This window comes from Protopterus annectens, chromosome 2.part0 (assembly GCF_019279795.1).
Source record: "Protopterus annectens isolate FY-2018-M chromosome 2.part0, PAN1.0, whole genome shotgun sequence".
Classification (NCBI taxonomy): Eukaryota; Metazoa; Chordata; order Ceratodontiformes; family Protopteridae; genus Protopterus; species Protopterus annectens.
This window is the reverse complement of record NC_056728.1, coordinates 907439554-907456920: the sequence shown is the minus strand read 5'-3', so window position 1 is coordinate 907456920 and position 17367 is coordinate 907439554. Positions and strand designations below refer to the sequence as shown.

General features: G+C 41.0%; 1 protein-coding gene across 1 annotated transcript in view; it reads left to right on the top strand.

The window, feature by feature from the left end:
• LOC122793290 (anthrax toxin receptor 2-like) overlaps positions 1–17367 on the top strand; it is a 3151219-nt gene that overhangs the window by 1336168 nt on the left and 1797684 nt on the right. The gene's annotated exons all lie outside the window — the stretch shown is intronic.

Below are 17367 nucleotides of genomic sequence, written 5' to 3'. Positions count from 1 at the left end.
TGGGATTTTGCTCTGACGTGCAGTAGCTTCCTTCTTTTGTTATACAATTTGTTAATGGCTGAGGTCCACCAGACAGGACGCTTGCCTTTGGTGGAGAGGGACTTGGATTTATTTGGGATTGCATGATCCATGCATTCTTGGAGATGTCCATAGAAAGCATTTGTGAAGGATTCGGCATTGTGGGATGTGGTATCCACTGGCACAGTGGGCTTAAAGGATACCATCTCAGTCTTAAGAAGAGTGAAGTTTGCTTTTGAGAAGCTTTTCACTGTGGTCTTTTGTGCTGGGGGTGGAGGTGGGATATGTATATCCAGGGTGATTAGTTTGTGGTCAGATCTCACTAGTGAGGGGTATACTTCCGGTGTGGAGCATTTTGTCCCCATATTTGTGATGATCAGGTCTAGTATATTATCTCCCCTAGTGGGAGAGGTGACTAGTTGTTCCAGTGCATTTGAATTTATGAATTCCAGTAACCTTTGGGCTAGGGTATTAGGGCTAGAATAATGTACCCAATCTATGTTTGGGTAGTTGAAGTCTCCCAGTATGATGGTATTTCGTGATACATTCATATCCTCCAATGTCTTCAGGAAGGCTGAGTGGGGTTCATAGGTAAGTACTAGGCTATCGGCCCTAGGGCCTATACAAGCCTAGCCAAACGAGTTCCTTGGTTTTCACCACTCAAGAAAATTATTTTCTTGTGCCCCTGTTGAGCAGAGCCACAGCAGTAATTCCCAGGATGAATTTCCTATTACCCATCCAATTGTCAAGATTTCTCTTAAAGAGGGCTAATGAGGAGCTTTGCTTGACATGAATGGGCAGCCTATTCCAGAGCAGGGGAAGTCTCTGGGACAGAAATCTATCCCTCCAGCATGTTCTGTTTATTGTGATGACAAGGTTTAGGTCCCTGGAGCATGTGGCTCGAAGAGATTGGGATTTCTTTAAGTGTAGCATGTCCATCAGGTGTGGGTTAGACATGGCTTTGAATGCTAGGCAGAGGTCACCTCGGAGTAGGCGATATGTGATGGAGTAGAGCTGGAGTTTTTTGAGGCGGTCAACATATGGCATCTGTTTGAGGCTGGTAATCCTCTTAATGAGGTATTTCTGTGGCCTTTCCAGCTGTTGCAGAAATCCTGCGAGGTACATGCCAAACGGAGCATTGTAGTCTATCATGGGCCTAATAAGGGATGAGTAGAGAGGAACGATGACCTCTCTTTTTCTGGAGGAGAACCCCTTTGTGATGAGGTGTGCCACATAGAAGGATTTCCTGACTACTGTGGTGATGTGATTATCAAAGGAAAGACTACTATAAACCTGTGTCCCAAGCTCTCTTATCACACTTTTGGTGTTTAGTAGGCTACCACCTATGTGGTAGTTCATGGGTATGGTACTTTCCAAAGGGGGGGGGTGACAATGCACTTCTTGGCATTGAGCTTTAGGCCATGACTTTGACAACAAGCATCAGTCTCAGTGAGGCCTCTTTGTAGAATGTCCACATCCTTAGGTGAATCAATTATGGCTCCTAGTTTCATAGTTTCATAGTATAGTACTAGGCTATCTGCCCTAGGGCATTTATAAGCCTAGCCAAAGTGTATGTGGCTTTCACCACCCCATGTAATGATACAAAAGTGTACAATTTAAATTAAATTTAGTTTACTGTGCCTCTATCTAGCAATGACACAGATATGACCCCCAGGGTAAACCTACGATCACCCATCCATTCGTTAGATTTCTCTTGAAGAGAGTCAGTGAGGGGCTCTGCCTAACATGGACAGGTATCCTGTTCCAGAGTGTGGGAAGCCTCTGGGTTATGAATCTGTCCCTCCAGCATGTCCTATTCATATTTGTGCTGAGGTTTAGATCTTTAGCTCTCGTGGCTCTGATGGATTTGGATTTTTTGAGGTGGAGCATGTTCATTAATTCTGAATTGGACATGGCCTTGTATGTAAGGCACAGATCACCTCTGAGCAGGCGGTATGCTACTTAATAGAGCTGGAGCGTTTTCAGTCTGGCAGCATATGACATATGCTGGAGACCCTTGATCCTCTTGGTAAGGTACTTTTGGGGTCTCTCCAGCTGCTGCAGGTGCCGGGTGAGGTACATACCAAATGGGGCATTGTACTCAATCATAGGCCTGATAAGGGAGGAATATAAGGGTACAATGACATCCTTTGATCTGGATGTGAATCCCTTCATGATAAGGTGGGCAAGGTAGAAGGTCTTTCTAACCACTTTGGAGACGTGGGTGTCAAATGAGAGGTCACTGTCAACTTGGGTCCCCAGGTCTCTGATTACTTTTTCCGTACTTAATGGATTACCACCTATGTGGTAATTTGTGGGTACTTTGTTTTTTCCAAAGGGGATGACTATACATTTTTTGGCATTTAGTTTAAGGCCATGACTCTGGCACCAGTCATCTGTTTCTGTGAGGCCCTTCTGGAAGATGCATGTGTCAGCTGGTATGTCGACTATGGTGTCTAGTTTGCAGTCGTCTGCGAACTTTGTCAGCCACAACCTCCCTATGTTTGCCTGTACAGCTGAGAAATAAATGCCGAATAAGAGGGATCCCAAGACAGAGCCTCGTGGGACTCCACTTGTGACTGGCTTAGAGTCTGACATTGCTCCAGCTATTCTGACTTTGTGGGTTCTGTCCTTTGACCAGTTTGCAACCCATCTTGTGACAAACGGGTTTACATTTAAGCTGTTGAGCTAGTCTATGATGCCTGAGTGGGGTATTGTGTCGAAGGCTTTTGCCAGATCCAGGTAGGCTGTATGAACTGCTTTGCTTTCATCGATGGCTCTAGTGACTGTTTCAAAAAAGTCCACCAGGTTTAAAAGACAGGATCTGCCTTTTACAAAGCCGAACTGGGTAGGGTCAATTGTCTGTAGGTCCCCGATGTCTTTGTTTATGAGTTCCATAATGATCCTTTCCATAGCTTTGCAGACCAGGCTGGTCAAGCTTATGGGGCGGTAGTTTCCAGGGTCTGTAGAGGTGCCACCTTTGTGGAGTGGGACCACTGTAGCTGTACGCCAGTGTTCAGGGACGTATCCTGTAGCAAGGCTAAGATTAAACAGTGTTCTTATGTGCGGGTTTAGCTCCTCTAGGATTTCACGTAGCACGCAACCCAGGACCCCGTCAGGTCCCATGGATGCTGTATTTTTAGCTTTGCTGAGGGCAGCTCTCACCTGAACATATGAGATTTCAGGGAGGTTGCATTCAGCTGAGATATTTATTTCGTCTTTTGGGGGAGAGGGAGGGGAGAAATTTGCACTGAACCTGTCTGCCAGTATGTTGGCAATATCTGTGGGTTCAGTGTATTTTTTGCCATTATGAACTAACTCTGCACATATCTGAGGGTTTCCGCCCAGGTTTCTAACATAACTGAAGAAGGCCTTGTGATTATCTTTAGTGTCCTTAGCGATTTTTCTCTCGAAGTTGGCCTTTGATAATTTTATTAGCGAACGTAGTTTTTTGCTAGTGCTGATCAGGGATGCCTTCCCTTTATGGGATTTTGCTCCGTCTTGCAGTAGCTTCCTTCTCTTGTTATAAAGTTTGTTTATGGCTGGGGTCCACCAGATAGGATGCCTGCCTTTGGTGGAAAGGGTCTTGGTTTTATTTGGGATTGCCTGATCCATGCATTCTTGGAGATGCCCGTAGAAAGCATTTGTAAAGGATTCAGCAGTGTGGGATGTGGTTTCCACTGGCCCAGGGGGCTGAAGTATACCATTTCAGTCCTAAGGAGTGTAAAGTCGGCTTTTGAGAAGTTTCTCACTGTGGTCTTTTGTGCTGGGGGTAGAGGTGGGATATGGATATCTAGGGTTATTAGTTTATGGTCTGATCTCACTAGTGAGGGGTATACTTCCGGTGTTGAGCATTTTGTCCCCATGTTTGTGATGATCAGGTCAAGTATATTTCTTCCCCTTGTGGGGGAAGTGACTAGTTGTTCCATCACATTTGAGTTGATGAATTCCAAGAACCTTTGGGCTAGGGTGTTGGGGCTTGAGTAATGCACCCAGTCTATGTTTGGGTAGTTGAAGTCTCCCAATATGATGGTATTTGGTGAGACATTCATATCCTCCAGTGTCTTCAGGAAGGCTGAATGGAGTTCCTGAGATTGCGAGGGTGGTCTGTAGCATGCTACAAGTTGTATAGCAGTTTTGCGGTTAGTTGCACATGGATGGTCTCCGATGCATTGCCACTAACCTGGAGGTGTGGCTGTCTTTAATGAATATGGACACTCCCCCTCCTTTTGTGGTTCAGCCCAGGTTTTGGGGCCGAAATGCATGATACGAGGTATAACCTGGTAGGGCTGGGGTGCTCTCAGGAGCCTTGAACCAGGTTTCAGTTACTGCACAGACATCGATGCTCTCCATACTGAGGAGTGCTTCGAGAGCCTGCATCTTGAGATTTAGACTTCTGGCATTGAGCAGCATTACCCTTAGTTTTTTTTCCTTTATTGTTTTCTAAGGTGGTGGGTTTGTCTTTTGAGCCTTGCCTAAAAAAGGCACTATGGGGGTGGCAAGAGCCTTAGCCAATATCCGGAAGCCCAGTGGTGACAGGTGCAAGCCGTCCCCTGTGAAGCAGCATGGCTTGTCCAGCATGTCATCCCAAGCAGACAGACATTAGATTCCCCCTAGAGTGACACCAGTAATTGAGCCAATTATTAAAGCTGATCATCTTGTCTTTGTATTGTGGCATCATTCTTGGTGAGGGCAAGATGCTGCTCAGGGTCAGGGTCATACCAGCCTGGGCTACATAATCAGAGAGCTCCTCTATGTCTCTTTTCATGCAGTCCAAGGAGGTGCATCTCAGGTCATTCACGCCGGCATGGACAATGACAGAGTCATATTTGTACTTGCTTTGGAGTGACCTGAGTGCTTGTGTTATGTGGCGGATCCTAGCTCCCAACAGGCAGCTCACCATTACCCTCTCTTTGTTCAGCCTGGTAAGCGGGACGTCAGTGTGTCTGACTATAGAGTCACCTATTACTAGTGTATCAGGCATGGTGTTTCGCCTTAAAGGCTGTGATTGTTTGGCACACTGACTTTGTGTACTATGTGTTGTTTGTGCAGAGTTTTGAGGTGGTGTTTTCTTGGATGTCTGCTTTGGGAGCCTCTGTTGTTTCGGTAAGTTTTTTATTAGAGCCTCTGAGTATGGCTTTGTGTTACTATGTGTTTGGTTTGCAGTTGTGGTTGGTTTATGTGAGACTGGGTTTGTTGTGTGTGTGGTTACCTTCTCCTGTCTGGTCTTGCTAGTCCTGTGTTGAGAGAGTTCAGCCTCCAGTTTGGCTATATAGTTGCATCTCTCACATGTGTTTGTGTTTGTTGGGAGGAGGAGAGGGTTGTCTGTGTACATGAGACAATTGTAACATTGTCTCAGGATTCCCAGATTAACCAGCTGAACTGGAGAGGACGTCGGTAATATACCACTTGACATGCCAGAATAGTATAAGGGGATGATGTGTAACTGGGTCAGAGAGAGGACTTTGAAGGGAAGTGGGTATTAGCATGGGTTGTAGGTGGATGTAGTGCTTACGTTAGTTTAAGGGTGCTTCACTTAAAAGAAAGGTTTTAGGAGCAAGTGCTAGGCTTATGATAAAGCGAATAGACTGATTTTGTTGAAAGTAGAGCTTTCTTAAGGGAAAAATTGAAGTGCAGACTTGGCGGAGCCAGGAATAGTTTAAGCCTGTTTAACCGGCGCTGCGCTATGTGCACAATTGAGCAAAGCCGCGTAAACGCGGATTTTAAACAGGGAACTTCAAAGGAGCTGGCAATGGACCAAAACGACCAATTACTACAAGCTCTTGTGCTGAGGTCACTCCTTCAGGGACAGATAGGCTGCTCAAGGCTCCCCACTCCCACTGGTGAGCAAAGAAACTTCCTTCTATCCAAGTAAGGCAATGGACAACACAGGGAACTACACCACAGTCCAGAATACAGCAAAGCCTGTATTCTGGTCTAAACTAGTCGAGAAAGGCGGGAAAACAAGGATATATATATATATATTTTTGTAGGTTAAAAAGTACACAGAAATGCGGGAAAAACAGTAATAAATCACTTACACAGGCTAGCTCACTTTAGTAGGTAGCCTCAACAGTTAAATTTAACAACAAACTTTCGACCAAATGTAACTTTAAGTGCAGATAATGTACAATGCAAAAAACAGGTAATAAAGCAGTTTAAACTTGTTCAAAGTGAGAAAAGGAAGGTCTCTCAGGTAAAAACAGCAAAAAAAAATACTTAGATCAGGAAAGTAGTCGCTTTTCTCAGTTCTCTGCTGCTAGCACCACTCTGCAGGACCACGAGGAGCTGTTTCTGAGTAGTATGTGCTGGAGGATACCTTGTATGGCAGACCTGGGTCACCTTTTTGTTGTCTCTGGGATGCCAGGTATAGGCTTTGAGTGAGTCAATGTAGGACTTGTTTAGGTCTTGTATCCTTTTAATAAGGCTTCTCTATGTGTTCTAGGCCTTGTATTCTTTTAGTGAGGTGTCTCTGTGCATTCCAGTTGTTGAATGTGTCCAGACAGATGCCAAACGGGGCATTATACTCCACAAATTTTGTTAGCATACTGCAAGATGGTCTCATAGCAACAAATGACTGTTGTCAAAGTCATGAAATAAGTTAAACACAAAAAAATGTATTATCATACCATTCAGCTAAAACATGGCCCCTACTGATTACCACATCAACGGCAATTCCCTAAGCACACAGCCTGTGTTGAGAGACCTGGGTACTCAGGTTGATAATAATATCACATTTGACTATCATGTGGCAGCAGTGGTCAGAAAAGCCTATACTTGGTTCATTTCATAAGTAAAGGAATTGCATCCAGAAAAAAAGGAGATTATTACCTCTCTGTTCTCCCTCATTAGGCCAATAATTGAGTATAATGCCCCATTTGGTATGTAGCTCTTCAAACACCACCATCAACTGGAAAAGCCACAGAGGTACCTCAGAAGAATCCATGGCCTCAAACACCTGTCCTGTGTGGACAGGCTGAAATCACTGTTGCTCTGCTCAGTATCGTACAGATTGCTCAAAGGTGAGCTGTGTCTTGCCTACAAGGCAATCTCAGACCCTGGCCTACTAGAGATGCTCCATATCTGTAAGTCTAACTACTCAGCAACTTTTAGTTGCATATAAAGTACTCAATCAACCTGAAAACACATCTGCACTTAAAAACGTCATAGCCACTATAGTAACCTCAGACCACTTTGATCAGATTACTGGTCCAAACATTCAAAACCAACAACTCAGCGGGGGACTCCCTCTTTGCCAACTCTGTTGGCAAAACTTGGAACTAACTCCCTGCCAATCTTACTCTAGCACCATTACTAACTCAATTCAAAAAAAGTCTCAGACAACATTTTATTATTCACTGGCTATGCCCTTGCTCTAATCCTGGCTCAGTAACATTTTATTACTCACTGGCTATGCCCTTGCTCTAATCCTGACTCAGTAACATTTTATTACTCACTGGCTATGCCCTTGTTCTAATCCTGACTCAGTAACATTTTATTACTCACTGGCTATGCCCTTGCTCTAATCCTGACTAGCTTCTTTTTCATAATTTTGCCAAACAGTACTTTTTGCAACATGCAAACTGAGCCATAATTATAAAGTTTGATGATGTCTGATCGTTTAATGTCTGATCGTTTAACTTGCTCGACTATACAGAGTCTGCATAATGTTTGTAACATGTATTATATCATGGTTTTTGCCTGTAATTTTCTTTAAATATGTATTATATTATGTTCTTCCCTTTCCCTGTATTTTTCTGTATTTTTTCCTGTATTCTTCTGCATGTTGTGATTGGAACTTTTCTCCCCGGCCCTCCGCTGAAAATGGACATGTATCCAGTCGGACTATCCCGGTCAACAAATGTAAAAATAAAATAAATAATTTTATATATATATATATATATATATATATATATCACACACACACGTGTGTGTGTTTGCATATATATATGTATATATATATATATATATATATATGTATATATATATATATATATATATATATATATGTCTGTGTGTGTGTGCGTATGTATGTATGTATGTATGTATATATATATATATATATATATATATATATATATATATATATATGCCTCTCACCCCATCTTCCTCTCTAAACTTTCTCAACTAAACCTCCTCTCAACTGCAACTCGCTCCTGGTTCTCCAACTACCTCACTAGCTGAGCTGACAGTAGTCCATCAAATGGCTGTCTGCTCTGTTCTCCTTTTCCCCCATAAAAATGGGTGTCCCACAAGGCTCAATTCTTGGCCCCCTTCTTTCTAACATTTTTACTATCCAGCTCCACACATCCTGTCCTCAGTCATCCCTCATACAGTACGTGGATGGCTCCACTATCAGCACTATTGCTGACAACCACTCTGACCTACTCACCCAAACTAAAACCTCTTTTAACCTCACTGAAACTTGGGTAACTAAAAACCATCTTATCTAGAGCCAAGGTTTATACCACCAGGTGGCTAGCCCTGGCACAGTAGTTCTTCCACATTAAGTAGTTGCACTCACTTACACCTGTGGCCAATTTAGAGTGTCCAGTCCACTTACTGCATGTCTTTGGAATGTTGGAGGAAAAAGGAGTACCAGGAGAAAATCCACATGAACAGAGGGGGGACATGCAGAATGTGCACAGAAGGCACCCGAGCCAAGAACTGAACCGGGGAGCCTCTTGCTGTGAGGCAACAACACTAACTCACTGTGCCACCCAATCTTTATCATATCAACTGTGACCTCGAGTGATCGTGCTACTTTCCCCTGACTTCATTTTCCTTGGAGCTATTCTTACTTCTTCTATGGTGGGCTGCTGCTGTTCTGTTATTGTAGGCTGTATCTGGGAAACTACAGCTTCTGTATAGGTTTCATTTGAACTGCTCAAAGTACTCCTTCCATCTCCCGTTGATGCCCTGTGGACTGGTGAGCAGATTGTTGTTGGCATCCCTTATGTAGGGTGTCTGACCGTCTTGTTTATCCTTCTGTTTTTGCCTTGCAACCTAATATACTTTCTTAGTGCCATCTGCTGAGTCACATTCCAGAAGTTGGTAGAGTGCCTCTGATGCCTTGTTCTTTGCTATTGCAACTCCTTTTTTAGCCTTCTTGTTAGCCATGCAGTATTCCCTCCTAGTCTTGTCTGTCTTTTCTTTCTACCATTTTTCCCTGCACTCTTCCTTTCTTTTGATGACTTCCTGGACTTGGGCATTCTTCCAGCAGCATTTCTTATGTATCTTATTTCAATGCCTGTCTCAGCTACATACATGTTCTGTAGTCCTCACTTTGTGCTGTTTTGAGGTGCTTCCAATGCCTTTCAATGCCACATATTTCCTCTTCTTCTTGAGGTGCTAGAGACCTAAGCAATTCTTAGAGCTGTTGTACTTTCTTTCCAGTCATCTTCTAGATCTTCAGCTTGGTCTCAGTTGACCTTGGAAGCCTTCTATGACCACTGCTTGCAACTGATTGTGGCAATCAGTGTTTTTTTACAGTGGGCTTACAGTTTCACTGGGGGTGAATTTAAAATCACTTATTCTACCCCATCGTCCTTTTCTTTCTAGGAGGAAGTCTACCCAAGTTGCACATTAGCTGCTCTTGTATGCGATCTTGTGACAGTACCATTTTTTTTGAAACATGTTTTGGCTACTATCAAGCTGTTTGCCAAACAGAAGTCTAGAATGGCATCTCCTTCTTTTTTCCTATTGCCCCACCCATGTGGACCCAGGCAGTCCTCATATCCTGTTCTGTCTGTCCTTAAATGTGCATTCAGGTCAGCCATTATCAACACCAGCTCCTGTTGTACTGCTTTATAAAGTAATAAATATTTCATATATGTCTATATCTATCTATAGCTGTTATATATGTATATATAACTATATTAATACATAATGTGTGTGTGTGAGCGACAGAGTGTATATGCATGTAAGTGTATCGTTCTTTCTCTCTCCCTCTCTTTCTTTCTCTCTCTCTATATATGTATACACACACACACACACACACATATATATATATATATATATATATATATATATATATATAGATAGATATACTGATACATTCACACACACACACACACACACACACACACACACACACACACACACACACACGTGTGTGTATTATAGGGTTAGGGGATAGATTGGGTAAGAGGATAGATTAAGGTGTGTGATTGTGACTGTTTAGGGTTAGGTTAGGGGACAAATTTACTGTGTGCATGTGTGTGTGTATACACATGCAAATGTGTGATGAGAGTCACAACTATCTTCTGTAGTGGTATTGTTATGGCAACAGCTTTTTTTTTTTTTGTTTAAGACGCAGGCTAACATTATGGACAGGGTTATCATGTGTTACTACTGTGGTGCAAGGAGGCTTTGCTGGTTACAGTGGATCCAGTAAGCTAAAAACTCTTATACATCCATAAACCAAATAGCTCAGATAATATTAGGACCACAGATGTACATCCACTCCCACAATTAGATGCACATGATGGAGGTATAGATTTCCAGCACAGTGATTACCCTCCTCTCTAGAACAAACTAGCTCTCCCAGTTTAACAGTGGGACACACTTTCTGCCTTTAAAAAGGATAACTAGTTGGGTATTCATGAATTCATCAGGCCTGGCCCTTCTTGAAAAGGGAGGACTGGCAAAGCTGAAATGTCCTTGCAGCTCAACTGATTTGCATCTCCTGTGAACCTATGACATACGACTAAGTTACAGCCTTCCATGGAAGCAGAGTTAGTGGGCATAACATGCTTAGGCCTGCTTTCCTGGTGACTGTTGGGTGACAGGAATGGAGCTGCAGTATGTGGAAGTGGAGAAGGAGTCTTGTCTGCACTGAAGGCTGAGAACTTTTACAGTGTGTCAAGACTTGTACAAAAGGTATATGCATGATATTTTTACAGACAGTGTAATGCAAGACCATAACATGTTTACATGACTACAGCAAAAAAGGTATACAAGTCAAGATAGTGTAATGTACTTTTTCCTTTTGTGTTACAGGCCATCTTCAGACTTAACCCAACTCATATATTTAGAGGTTTTGCTTCTTCCAGGGGAAGCACATCATTAAAATAAATGTTTCCTCTCATGCCAACCTTTGTTTCTCAACTCTTCTCAAAAATAAGTTCAATGAAAGTCAGGGGAACCACAAAGATCAGCTGCCCAAGAGATTTGTGGTTCCCCTGACTTTCACTGAACTTATTTTTTCACATCTGTTCCAACTGTGTTACAAGCCTATAAATATGGCTCTTACAAATGTATACATAACTTTATCATTTTCTGCAGATGTCAATCTCCACTGAAAATTCAGTTTCTTGAACTTTGTTAAATTAACTAAAACATTGACTAAATATATAAAAATAGTCGCACAATTTTCAGCTTGTGGTAAGAGAAGCCCAAGTCAATTGGTTTGCATGTTATTTACCCTAAAATTGCTACAGTCATCCTTGGCTTTCTGTTAAGTGTTTTTGATCTTGGACATACTGGATTAAACAATGGGTGCCAGCAGAGGTGAAAATGGTCATATTCAACTTGATGAGGTGCTAAGTGCATTGGTTTCTGGGTTGGCATGTAAACATGTTATGGTTTCACTGAATGAGACATTGAAATGCTAAGCTGTTAAAAATGTCTTTTGCATTTGAATGTATGTATTTATCTGAATGTGTTAGCCAGTGTAATCCATTCATGCATTCATTACAAAGCATTAAAGTCAGATATTGTCTGTGTGCATCATGTGGACAGACAAGGCTTGGCTTAATTGTTTGGGGGGAGGTATGCTGTTTTATGAAATAATGTGTGTGACACTTTCTACAGAATTCTGCTTAGTTGTGGAAGTTAGTCATAAGGGAAGGCTGAACAAGAGATTATTGCAGTCTTTTTTATTAAATTAATACTGTTTTTTTAACAATTTTACTTTTCGTGGTTGGTGACACTGGAATTATAAATGGCTGTCACGATTTGCTATAGGTGACTTGAATTTTGAAGTAAGTTTTACAGATAATGGCAATATTCTGCTGGTTAAGCTGTTGTGTAGAGTCTGTACAAGCCATCTGGAGAAGCAGTCAACATTGTAGGAGATGGTTGATCAAAGAATTAATGGGACTTGTTTAGACTAGACACTTGGACATTATAGGTAAGTGAACATTTTTATGTTTGGGAGATTCTAATTTAGACTGTTATTGATGTCATCTCTTGTGTTTTGATTTCATTACTGGAGAAATTTAAGTGGACAGTATGTATTTGATGTACTTGTTTCCATCTTGCATGGTTTATATAGTGTAAAGCTTTGTATTATAGGTTTAATTCTACACAGGTTCCTAGTTTTCCGGCACTCTGAGTGTGCAGTAATTTAGGTGTGTGTTAATAGAGAAATGTTATTTCCATTGCATACTGGCTATTTCTTTACTGTTGGTGTGGGAGTCCTATTTTCTAGAGGTTCGCCATGTTCATTTTGCTTTGCTCTGCTGGGTTTGAGCTCAGCCGAGAAGATGTGGTCATTGTTGAAGGTTTTAGAGTGGCTTATTAGTTATGTATTTTTTATACAACATTTATTGTGTTTTCCTTTTGTGAACAGTGACAATAAGTTTAGAATTAGTTTTGTTGTGGGGTGCTGCATGTGAAAGTGATTATGGCCATGTTTTATTGCTCAAATACTAGGTAGTTTTTTTCTGCTGGCTCAATTGAAGGAACAGCTCACTTCACACACAGACATGGCTCCAGTGAGACATTCTTGTACATGCTTACAAGCCTACTGTAGGATGCTACAGGTTAGTTGCATGTTTTTATGTACATGTTTACAAGCCTACTGTAGGATGCTACAGGTTAGTTGTATGTTTTTATGTACATGTTTACAAGCCTACTGTAGGATGCTACAGGTTAGTTGTATGTTTTTATGTACATGTTTACAAGCCTACTGTAGGATGCTACAGGTTAGTTGTATGTTTTTATGTAACATGCTTACAAGCCTACTGTAGGATGCTACAGGTTAGTTGTATGTTTTTATGTACATGTTTACAAGCCTACTGTAGGATGCTACAGGTTAGTTGTATGTTTTTATGTAACATGCTTACAAGCCTACTGTAGGATGCTACAGGTTAGGTGTATGTTTTTATGTAACATGCTTACAAGCCTACTGTAGGATGCTACAGGTTAGGTGTATGTTTTTATGTACATGTTTACAAGCCTACTGTACGATGCTACAGGTTAGGTGTATGTTTTGATGTACATGTTTACAAGCCTACTGTAGGATGCTACAGGTTAGTTGTATGTTTTTATGTACATGCTTACAAGCCTACTGTAGGATGCTGCAGGTTAGTTAGACATGGCTCCAGTGAGACATTCCTGTACATGCTTACAAGCCTACTGTAGGATGATACAGGTTAGTTGTATGTTTTTATGTACATGCTTACAAGCCTACTGTAGGATGCTACAGGTTAGTTGTATGTTTTTATGTACATATGTACAAGCCTACTGTAGGATGCTACAGGTTAGTTGTATGTTTTTATGTACATGTTTACAAGCCTACTGTAGGATGCTACAGGTTAGTTGTATGTTTTTATGTACATGTTTACAAGCCGACTGTACGATGCTACAGGTTAGGTGTATGTTTTTATGTATGAGATTATTTTGATTCTCTTTCATTATTTATGTCAAATCTTGAATTTGGAGTTTATGTTGTAAGAAGAAATAAGTATGACTGATGCATTCAGTGCATTGTTGTGCCACGATTTGTACATAACTAGTACATTCATATGTTTATACTAGGCTAAAGACCACCAGAGTCGTTACAAGTCCAAAATCATGTATAACTTTTAAATATTACTCTAATTCACATTAGTAGGAGGAAATGGATTTTTATCAACATGGATTTCCTAAAGTCTGACTGTAATGTCTGACATTATGGATCAGCTGTAGTCTTCAGTGATTTACCAGAAGATGTAAACATTTTATAATGAGAAGGGTAAATAATATAAGGCAAAATCAGGGATAGTTGAGCATTATGAAGTAGTTAATAACCAATAATATTGCTTTCTTATTTTTTCAGTCTGATAATTTTCTTGTGGTATGGGTGGACAGTTATTTCCACAGATTTCCTTATCTGGGTATAATTTTTATTTTGTTTTTTGGCAGGGTAGTTGTTGCATATCATAAGTTGTATATCAGATTGTATTGTATTATATAAGTGGGGTGTAGGCAGGGGAAGCATTTGTAAGGACAAGGTCATACGTGTTATTTGTTTACTGAAGTTTGACTACCAGGAAAGTCTAACTGGGTAGGTGTCTGTTTTATCTAGATAAAGTTAGGAAGTGAGTGAAAAGGGCAAGTAAGGAGGTGTAAGGTATGATTAGGAACTTGTTCATATTTAGGAATATCATTATCCTGAGGTTGAACAATTATCGAAACAGATTTTGGCTAAGAACTATTTCTGAAGGGTTTTGAAGTACTAAAGGGAGGGTATTGATCTGATGGATATAGGTAAGGAGGCCTTGGCAACATGGTATAAATGTAGATCAAGCCTTGCAGATTTGATAGGGTTGTGGACAGAAAGGGTTTTCCTCACTGAATGGTAATGATGGGCGAAATTGAAGTGTATTAACCCACCACCGAGTTCGCGCAGGTATGGGATGGCCCACCATGACTGACATGCGGGAGGGCGGGATTAATAATGGCAATGTGCTGTGATTGACATTGTTTTTTTTCTCTGGACAGGTTACTGTGTTAAAGCTGGGATGACCGTAAACTTTCACAAATACATTTCACTAAAATTCGGTATCTGCCAAGAGGCACAGCATGGAAGGAAATTTCTGTAAGACAGAAATAGGGAGCACCAGCAAGTAAACATATAAAGTGATTTGTGTCTCTTCATGTTTACCTTGTTCCGCAAACATACCAGTCTCATTACTAGGAACGTCCGTTTTCCTCACTGTTCCACAACGTCAGTGTTAAGAATTTAACATGCTAAATAGTACTAACTCATATTAAATGAAAAAGAGAACATTTTTTAACTTTAACACATTTTGACCATCATATGAGCTTCCAAGTTGAAGTTATTAATAAATTTGTATGTAAGTGTTATTGGAGGCAGTGTTCCACATTTCAGGAGTGGAAGGTTGAGCGCTATATGCTCAAACTGAAAGCATCACTGTACATATTCTTCTATTGCTGGCTTTAGTTTACCATTCGTGTGGCACAGTGAGTGGTTAATGTTACAGCTCGGGTCTTCACTTTGAGCTCCACCTGGAATTCATTCTGACAGTGCAACATCTTGTGTGGGGGTGAGTTTTTGTGGAGTGCTCTCCTGTTTTCCCATTTCATAAAGATACGTACTGGGCAATGAATAAATGAGTGTCAAGGTTGTAGACAGGCATACTATTTGTACTCTACTGAGCCCACTTTTCTGAACCTTGTTTAGAAAAGTGCGTCTTTCGCAGGACATGATATGCCTGTTACTGGCTAAATTAATGTCTTGCTTATAGAGAGATTTGGTAATCTAAAACAACATCTTTAGTAAGTATAAAAGGGACAGTTGAAAATGACATGTGCATTATTAAGTTTTGGAGGGCATTATTATTACTAGGTGGGATGGGGATAACAATAGGAGCCTATGAGTACGGAATGGATTTCTCTGGCTACACCCCTGATGAGTAAGTACATTTACTACATAATGCTTAAATAACTTATTAGACATATTTATGGTATAAGCAAATCGATTACTTGTGAACCAAATAAATGCTACTGTTGAGAAGTTGCATTAATGTATCTCACCCCATGGCATTCTCGCACTGAAAATGTGCAGTGCATACTAAAAGTCTAGATACTCTACCAGTTTCTAGGATGACCAGATAAGGTTGAGATTAACACACCCTGCGTAATTTTTTTGTAGTTGCTACATGAAGTTGCAAGCTAGTATTTAATTGTGAAAATATGGGATCCTCCCCTGTCCCATGCTGTGGTACACATACAGTCTATCTATTCACCTCACTGACTACCTCACTCATAGTCCATACATTTCCTTCAAGGATACATCCACAAGTATTTTGTACCATCTTTTCTCTGTAGTACACTTGAATTCCTTTTTATATTGGTTTTGTTGTTTTCACATCTTTTTGTGCACTCCAATCTTTTTGTGCAATTAATTTGTGTTTCGCATATCGCAAATATTACCTTGTGTTATGGTGGCATCTTTCAATCAAACGGTGGGTGGTGCAGTCAAAATGCTCACAGGCGGGGTTTGGGCGGGGCTTGCTACTGCGCATCTGGTGGGTTAATACACTTCAATTTCGCCTAATGATGGAGTACGAACATAGTTGTACTGAACCGTATTTAGTGCTAGACAAGCAGATTATTGCTGGCTAATGTTGTAGGTGGGAAGAAGCTATGTATATGTTAGTTGAGTAGTGGGTTCTGAAAGGGTCATTTGCTGCAAATTTACCTACTTTGTTATAGCATTGCTCAAATTTTGCTTTTTATGATGCCTGCTCCATAAACTAGTGAGGGGAGGTGCTAAGTAGTGGAACATATAGCTTTAGTTGTGTTGGTGAGAACGTTTTTGAATCTGTAAAGCAGTGCAAGTTTTTGTTGAGTTTTTTTATACAGTTTTGTATGTGCATTTCAAATGTAAGATTATAGGTTCATAGGCAAGGTAAGTACTAGGCTAGCTGCTCTTGCAGGCCATTTTATCTAGCTGGTTTCCCTTTTTGTGTTTGAAATATTCTTTCCCACTTGGTTATAGATTGGCCTTACTCATGGTTGATAATTACATATTACTCTAATGAGAATAACTGGGATCATCCCATAGATAATTTGAGTGGGCCTATGCATATGTAAAGCATTTAGGAGCTGCATCTGCCCATTGGAAGTGCATGGGGCAGTTTTGGGGTAATTTTTCTGTTTCCCATCCATATATCTAAGTTGCACTTGAAAATGAACAAGGATGAGCTGTGTTTCATGTGGATGAGGAGTCTGTTCCACAGCGGCAGTATCACCTGCGAGATATACCTGTCCCTTCAAAGTGTTAATGTTGCAGAAGAGGTTTAGATACCTAGGCAAAGTATTTCTGATGCCATTGGACTTGCTGATGTGTAATAAAACAATGGGTAATAGATCAGAGGATGCCTTGTATGCCAGCCGAGTATTGTGACAGGGGTTGCAGTCAGTCCATGAAGGATGTGTTGTTTAGGCCTTGCATACTTTCAGTAAGGTATCATTGTGGGAGCTCCAGTTGTTGCATGTGTCTGAACAGATACATGCCAAAGAGGGCATTATGTGCAATAACTGGTCCAATGAAGGCTGAGTAAAGGGGATCAATGACATCTATAGATCTAGACACAATCCCTTTGTTTATAATCT